The 9,047-nt window shown below is 39.9% G+C and overlaps 1 long non-coding RNA gene across 1 annotated transcript; it reads left to right on the top strand.

The window, feature by feature from the left end:
* Nucleotides 1-271: 271 nt before the first annotated feature.
* On the top strand, nucleotides 272-5,359 carry LOC102144735 (uncharacterized). The gene is made up of 3 exons (XR_286321.4): nucleotides 272-672; nucleotides 2,104-2,180; nucleotides 3,809-5,359. It is a non-coding gene; the product is annotated as an uncharacterized lncRNA (long non-coding RNA).
* Nucleotides 5,360-9,047: the final 3,688 nt, after the last annotated feature.

The raw sequence follows: 9,047 nt of genomic DNA, 5'->3' as shown, positions 1-9,047 counted from the left end.
TACCACGATGGCTGAACTAATTTACACTCCCACAGTGTATAAGCATTCCCTTTTCTCTGGATTTTAGAAATAGGTAAGGATTTTAAAATATCAAAGAACATAAGGATTTTTCAACACTTGCTCCTTGATTTTATTAATAAAGAGAGAACTGTGCCAAGAGTGCATGCTTCAGTGAGAAATAATGAGGGAAAATTGTTCAGAGGGTTTACTTGGTTAAGTGGAATTAAGCTAGCCTGTAATTTCTGTATTAAACTGCTGGTAGTTGGGAACCAATATTTGGAGCTACTCATTAAATAAATTACCTAGATTAAGGAGTTTTCCATGATTATAAACACAGGGAAGGATGAATGTCTTTAAAACCTATAGTCTTTTAAAATAAAGACTAATGCAAGGTTGCTGAACAAGCAGTCCTAGACCCTGGCCACAAGGCCCACAGAGACTGTTGATCAGGGCCCTCCCATCACAGGAGAGAATTGGAATGGAGCTGCTGGGAGTCAGGATAGAACTGCTGCTTCTGTCTCTCTGGGTGTGCGCAATCTTTGATTGGCATGTGAACTCCCTGACTCTGTTTCTGTATCTCTGAAGAGGAGTCTGAACACTGATCAGGACAGGAGTATTAGACGCGTCTGGCTCAGGATGCAGTTACAAACAAAGCTGATTCAACAAGGCATGGTGAGTTCTTCTTAAATGTCCATATACGCAGATCACCTGGGGATTTCGTTAAGCTGCAGCTTCTGGCTCAGGAGCATCCGGAGTATGATCTCATGTGTGCATTTCTGATGATGCTGGCCTACAGATCACACTTTCAGTGGTGAGGGCTTTAACAATAAAGAAAATGTTAGCTCGTTTAATTTGAAGACTCAGGAAAAGTATTGACTTCAAATAAGGCTTGTAACAGTTGTTCAATAATGTCATGAAAGTGCTGTGTTTTTTAACTTCTTCCTGTGTTCTGTAAAGTTGGCTTCACCTTTGGGCTGGCTTTCCTCACGGGACCAAGATGACTGCCTGCAGTCCCTGAGGCTTTGGTTCATACTTCCTTGGGTGTGAACAGCAGAAAATTTGTCTCCAGTATTACCAACAAAATTGCTAAGATTCATTTTGATTGTACAGATGAAATAAATTGATTTGTTTAACTACAAGTGGAGCAAAGCTGGAGTGAAATTTCTAGAGCCTATAGAAATCAGGGCTATGAGAAGGGGAGGGTTTGCTGGGGAGGAAACCAAGAAATATCCTCTGTAGAGTCAAATAAGATAAAAGTTTTGATCAAAATTAACAAACGTAACACACACAAAGAGAGAGAGAGAGAAGGGAGGGAGAGAAAACATAGTTTGCCTATTTCTTCATCTGATTTGGGAAGCTTCTGAGTCAGGAAATGTTAGTTTTTGTTTATATCAAATACGTTTTGGAAATCATGACACCCTTTTAGGGATCTCTTTGGCATATTTTATTTATTAGTTTAAATAAGAATGTGGCTTTGTGTCAACAAGATTCACTAACAAGGGTTGGATTGAATAATATCTCTATAAAAAGATCGGAAAATCCAGAGCAGGAGGAAACTTTTAAAGGTTTTGAGGTCTGTTTTTATCTTATAATTACAAATTTAACTTTGTTGTCCAGATAGAATTGGAGGGAGATAAAGGAAGTGTAGAATTCAAATAATTGTAGCAAATGAGAATATAAAGACAGAGTATGCAGTCAAACTGGGCGTGAGGCTACTCTTCCCAGTACAGAAGCAATGGTTTGTTAACTAGGATAAACACAAATTAAAGTTAGGAGAGTTACTGCAGTTAATAGTGGTGAACTTCTTGCTAATCTTGCAGTAAGGGGAATCCAATTTTACATTCATGCCTTAAGAGAGGCTCAGAGGAAAAGAATAATATTATATCTTAGCACAATTATACTAGATACCCAGACGGGTGAAGCTATATGTTTCTCACATTCATCTTGCTTCTGGAACCTGACAAGGTGGAATAGAAGCCTGCAAACCTGAGTAGTGCTGCTCTGGGAAACATTCTGGTCATACGATATGATGAACTGGACTAGTGGTTAATGAGTGAGTAGAGCTCCAGTAATAAGTCAATATCTCTGACTCTTATTTTTCAGGTTTTATCTACTACAAAGGATATCATTTGGGAAGGAATTTCTGGGAACTGCTCCCAAGAGAGCCATTGGACCATGTGGTAAACAACTCCTAGCTGATAGATTATTGGGTAAAGATAAACCTGGATGATCCCGTGCTTAGAAAGGTTCCTGATTATAATGAATAAGACGTAGCGGTGGCATGCCCAGTATACCATAGTGTGCTATGCACAAATATACATCACCCTTGTTTTTGTGGATGGCAAACTATTAAACAGAATAGGAAAGAACGGTGGATTCCTGATGGGAGTAGAACAGTAGGTACCACGTAGTGATTCTGACTTCCTCTGGGAATAGCCCCACCCTGAGGTGAAGAAGGCTATAGCAGGCCTGGTATACAGAAACTAAATTATGTCTACCTGTGTCTTGTATGGTGGACTCAGCATTTTGGGTACAAAACGTGTATTTTAGTTGCACTCAGGCTGTTAGTACCCAATGGCGACAACATGAATGGTAGAACACAGCACTGGCCTATGAGACAGAAAGGTGCTTTAGGGGAGATATCTTCTAGTTGAGGCTTCATGGAATGAACTGACTTTGCTTTTAGTGAGGAGTGGCATTTGGAGAAAAAGACTTATTAACTAGTATGAGCAGATTAAAGGGAATTCCCTTCCAGGAGGAATGCAAGAAATGAGAGTCAGCCTGGACAGGTGATGAGGCTTTAGTGAAGTAGGACAGGCCAACTCACAAATAATGCTGGATAATGCTAGGACCCAGTGTTGGGAAAGCCTTGTACCCAGACACAACAGGGTCTCTTGATTATTTTAATACAGACAGAGACCAAAGTAGCCATGGAGCAGTGGCCCTCCATTCTAGCTGTTGAGACCCGGGAGGCACACGTATGGGAATCTTATGGCTCTTCACCCGTGGGAGTCCTCTAGGAATACTTGCAATTTACGCTGATGCAATGTGACTGCCCTTGCTCTAGGATAGATCAAAATAAGACATATCCTAAAGTACTGTTTTCAGAGGGAGGAACTGTTCTGAATATTACCATGTCCTCCCTGTAGCAGGGAGGTGAGCCCTGCTATGTGACAGCACACAATAAAATCTGGTCTTAGTACAAGCCTCTGAACCGAGACAGGGTGAATGGCTTTGTCTGTAACTGACCTGGACCATAGAATAACCAATCATGACCAGTTGTCACGGTGCCTATTCATAGTAATATATGGTATATGGGCAAGGTTGATTATCTTGTGAAGGGATAGCAAATATGTCTGTAATTCTTAGTGATTTGTTCTGTAATAAAGCTGAACTATACCATGGTCATACTGGGATATAGCATAACATTGGCACTGCTGGTAACACTCAATTACCTTATGTAAATAGTTCTTATGATAACACTGATATTGATGATCAACTGTATTGGGAGATTTACTTAGAAACTCCTCAGAATTTATGACAGGAGGCGTTGGACCACAGCAGACAGTCTAATAATGTAATTTATGATAGGGACTTTGGCTTACATGGTATCTGCTCTACCACAGGAAAGGTTCCAGAAGGGCTGGAGACTAAAGGTATCAGCTTGACCTCTGAAGGAGATAGAAATTGAAGGTCAACTATGTGTGCAGTTAGTCATGTCTTTGTAATAAAATCTCTGGACACCAGAGCTCAGGGGAGCTTCCCTGGCTGGTGGTATTCCATGCACAATGTCACATGTTATTTTCAGGAATATTAACACCGTTCACAACGCTATGGGGAGAAGACAACTGGAAGCTCCGTGTGGACAAACCTCCTAGACTCTGCCCCACGTATCTCTTCCCTTGGCTGATTTGAATCTGTATCCTTTCACTGTGATAAACCATAACCATGATTATTACAGCTGTCAGCAATTTCTTCTATTGAATTGTCAAAACTGAGGGTGGTCTTGGGAACCCCTGAACTCTATTGTTGGTGTCAGGAGTGAGGGAAGTCTTGTGGACTATACTCCCTGACCTCACAGGTGCATTTTCCGACTTTATTTGGACCATTCTTTCCTCTCCCCAACAACATCATCCCCTTCTTCGAATATGTTTCTGCTACAAACATTATCCTTTAAATGGTTCCTTCGCTGCCATTATGACTATGGCGTAATCTGTAGTAAAGCACCACTAAGATGCTAATACAGATGTATGCGTGAATTAAAAAGTGATGCTAAATACATAGTAACCAATTTACTTCACATTAATAATTTAGCTATTTTTATTTGTTCCTAAACAAAAAGCAAAGAGGATCCAGTTCACAGAGCAGTTGCAATGTGTGCACAATTTTTATTAAACCAAAATGAAATCTTTTAAAGTTCTTGGGCTATGGAAGTCACCTAAATTCACTTCTTTTTTCCTATGAAGCTTCACTTTTTTTCCTTCGGATTCTAGTTAGAAGCTGACAGCCGACACGCCCTTCCCTCCTGCATTTTATCCTGGGGCAAAATGAGAAGACATCCTTCAGTGCCCTTAAGTACTATTCCTTTTAGTAGGAAATCAAACACACCCCCTAACTGGAGTACTATTTATTCTATTCCATCTGTTTCACATAAGAGCAGTAAAGTGATTGGAAGTGAAATGAAAAGAAAGAAAATGGCAAGACATGCTGCACAAATAACTTTCAAAGACTCATAAATTGCACATCTTGAAGATCTTTATGCTTGAGAATGCTGGGCATCTGTGATCCACAAAACACTTTACAAACTAATATTCTTGGCCCCCATTTTGTAACTGGCAAAAAAAGGAGGTAGGCAATAATAAGGACATTATTCAGAGTCATGGAGGAAGTCACGAAGAGCGCCAGATACAGAGCCAGTTACCCTGGTAACATTCTTCTGTTTTTCCATTCCTGCATGCCTTGGTATTGGGTTTCAGTTGTGGTTATTTAACCTATAGACTGATCATATATTCAGCTTCCACAATATGTCATGGGCATTTTCCTCTGGATTTGGCTGTCTTTCTCCTAATTCTCCTTTCACTATTTTCACTATGTCAGATGTACCACTTCAGGAAAATATGGTTATATGACAATCTAAACACAGAAAGTAGACAAGGCCACCTGGTGATGGTTCACGTGTAAAAAGATTACTCACTTAAAAAAGAATTCACAAAATTCTTTTAATCATCTCTTCTAGGTCACCACAAGAGATTTAATTTAAAAAATTTACAAACAAGTTTGAGAAACATTTCTATTTCAAAAAGCAATGTCTTCAAACTTGCTGATACCCATTTCTTACTCAATTTTTATGTGAGGTTACAATAAGATAACTTAAAATATAAAATAATTATATAATAAATATAAGTATATAATAAAGTAGTTTTAAATCTATAAAGTCAAAATTGCTATACATTTTTATGCTTATAATCCTTGCAGAAGCCTAGAACAAATAGAAAATTTCAAATTATATACCCCCCAAAAAATCTTTCCAATAATGAAATTCAAAGTACATTCTTTACCTTAATATAGTGGATAATTTTTTTTAAGTGGAAGGATGTACGCTTTGTAAAAATAAATACGGTGCTGACTGCCATAGCATAGGTATCTGTATCTGGCAAGTATTTACCAGTGAGTGCTGTGTGATGGCTCAGTTTCATTATCATTTTCTCTAGTGGCACACCTGAATAAACTTCCTTTGCATGGCTGTTGGTCTTTGAGTGGCATGAACACATCATATGCTGTTATGGTTTGGCTGTGTCCCCCCACCCAAATCTTATCTTGAATTCCCATGTATTGTGGGAGGGACCTGGTGGGAGGTAATTGAATCGTGGGGGCAGGTCTTTCCCATGCTGTTCTTGTGATAGTGAAAAAGCCTCATGAGATCTGATGGTTTTAAAAAGAAGAGTTCACCTGCACAAACTCTCTCTCTTTACCTGCTGCCATCCATGTAAGATGTGACTTGCTCCTCCTTGCCTTCCACCATGATTGTGAGGCCTATCAAGCCACGTGGAACATAAGTCCATTAAACCTCTTTCTCTTCCCAGTCTCAGGAATGTCTTTGTCAGCAGCATGAAAATGGACTAATACATACGCTTACCAAGGACACCTCAATTTTTTTCTCATTAGCTTATCAACAAGAATTAATTTACCAAGAATTCCTCAATGCCAGTGAGATTCTGAAATCTCACAGTTGTACTTGATTATAAATTACTTATTCACATGATCCAGATTTTACATGGGTTAATTTTTTTTAGGTAATCATCAGAATGAAAACATAAAATTTAAAAAAGCAGAAATGGGACTACAAAGATTGTTACATGTTCTCAGGATCCCTGAGCCAGGCTTGAGAAATGCTTTTTTAAAGATGCCCAGGCACATGCATTTTGGTTTAACAATACTTGATTTACTAATAGTTCTCATCATGCAGTAATTTAAGTATTTCATTGTATTGTTATAAGAATTAATAAAATGTTATATATGAAAATATTTTGCAAATTATAAAGCATTGCAAATGTATGTAGTTAATTTTTTCTACCTCTTTCATTTCTTCCTCAAAGACTATGTAAGACATACACAGTCTTTTGATATATTTCCCTTTTAAAATTTTGTCGCCTTGGTCTTTTTCATTAGAGTATTGATCAGCTGTCATCCAGTACTTCAGAGGCAAACTTCATCTGACTACTTACCACATTGACAGATGATACTGATAAACCCTTCATGATTTCCTGGCCATTTGGCAAAGCGTTTGAAATAATGATTCAAAAGGGGGCTTCTTGAAAACCTTCTTTTGGAGTATTAGAGGTTTAACTGATTCCATCTGATAATGGTGCTGTCTGCAAAGAGATACATGGAAGCAGTACACGGTGCTCAGGTTATATGTGTTGGGAACGGAAACACTTCATCACAATCCTGCTAATTGTATTTAAAGCAGATGGGGAAAGGGAGCCAAACATCAGAGTTTGTTATGCTGCACACTTAATACACACCGGGCGGATTGCTGGCATTCTTTTCCCATTGTGCAGGGGGGAAACTGAGGTTCAGAAAACTTCAGTAGTTTGACTAAAAGCACGGAAGGAACTGGAGCAAGATTTGATTCCTGGTCCTGATTTCCAAGTGCATATCATTTCCCATATGTCTGGCTATGGAAGAGGGAGGGAGAATGCAGGAAACAGCAAACCCGGGTCTTGGGCTGAGAAAACGGAGCTTCCCAGACTGGCATTTGCCAAATCACGTGTGGCCTCAAATCCAGTTCTCCAAGACAGAATTTCCTGCTCCCTACACCCCTTCCTCCCTTAGTTATATCCACTTTCCTCCATCATTGGCACCATCGTTCAGTGTCAGCTTCTTCCTGGAAAACTAGTTTGCCTTAAAAACTTGCGCAGAGACTGTTTTTCGCTCTCTCTCTCTCTTTCTAGAACTGACCTCTCTAACTCAATAGTTAGACTCTCGAGTCCTTGAAATTGAGCACAGGTATGGGCTACCACAGTAACACCAATACAAATGCTAACATTTCCTGAGTGACTACAGTGGGCCAGGCACTGTGTTAACTGCTTTATATGTATTATTTCATTTAATCCTCACCACAACCCTCTGTAGTTCCTACTATTAATGCCATTTTATAGATGAGAAAACAGAGGCATAGGAAGACCCAGCCATTTGTCCACGGTTACGCAGCTGAAATAAGGCCATAGTAGACTACAACCCATTGTCATTCCATCCCCAGGGCTTTGTGTTGTCTTTCTGAGCAAACTTGGGTGAATTCTCGTGACTATGAGTTCATAGGTATGTGCTGCGTACACATCTGATTTCCTGTCTCTGGTTGCAAAGTTCTGGTCCAGGAATCAAGTGTTCAACTTTCCATGTAGCTCCCATAGTACAGAGCAGTTCTGAGCAAACAGCAAGTGTTTAGTGAACAGGGTTGACTTTTACTACATGAAACACTAATGTCCAGTTACCTACTTGTGAAGGCAGAGGGAAGTAGCATATTCCAAGTGTCGTGTTGATCCTCAGAGTATATTAAAAGGGAAACCAGATTTTGTCTTAGAGAAACTAAACTAACATTAAATAATGTTATGGGCTCCATTGTGTTTTCCCCTTCCCTCATATAAATATGTTGAAGTTCTAACCCCCTGCCCCCATACCTCAGAATGTGACTGTATTTGGACAGAGGGTCTTTAAGGAGGCAATTAAGGTAAAAAGTTCATTAGGCTGAGCCTTAATCCAACATGACGATGTCCTTATAAGAAGAGATTAAGACACGGACAGCCACAGAGGGAAGACTGTGTAAAGACAGGGAGAAAGTGGCCATCTGCAAGCCAAGGAGGAGAGAGGCCTCATGAGAAATCCGCCTTGCCAACACCCTGGGGAATAAATTTCTATTGTTTAAGCTACTTGGTCTCTGGTATTTGGTGATGGCAGCCCTGAAAAACTGATATAGACACCATTTGGGCAAAAAGATAAGAGGCTGCCTCTTTTTACTTGTGGTAAAGGGATTTGATGGGCATAGGGCTGCAGTTTGGGGCATACGCATGATGATTCTGCAGGTACTCTTTCTGCTGGGAATGGCCAGAGAGGAGGATATGAACTGGGATTGGGAACAGTAAAGGATGGAGTTTCTGTGACAGTCTCACACCAATTTTTTAGAGCACAGTTACTTGCTCACCCAATAAATACTCACTGCCCACCTATTATGTGTCCACTACAGTGCTGGACCCTGATGATAAATTGTCCAAAATAAAAGTTCCAAAGTTTCTTCTCCCCACAGTCTCTGTGGATTTCTTCCTGGCCGGTGCACACTGAGTCTCCTTGTTCACGTCCTCTGCGTGAAGCAGTTGTTATCAATCAGCATGTTACAGCTTTCCATTCTTTTCCTTTATCTTCCTTTTGTTCTTGGTCTTAACAATGGATAGCAGTCTAGAGTGCTGAGATATTATTTATGCCTTTGCCTTCAGTGCTAGTAGGAGCTTGATGGAATTATCAGTGTTTCTCATGCTTTCCTCCTAAGAAGG

The sequence above is a fragment of the Macaca fascicularis genome, chromosome 18 (assembly GCF_037993035.2).
Source record: "Macaca fascicularis isolate 582-1 chromosome 18, T2T-MFA8v1.1".
NCBI lineage: Eukaryota > Metazoa > Chordata > Mammalia > Primates > Cercopithecidae > Macaca > Macaca fascicularis.
The sequence above is the reverse complement of the archived record's forward strand: the minus strand, read 5'-3'. Positions and strand labels throughout refer to the sequence as shown.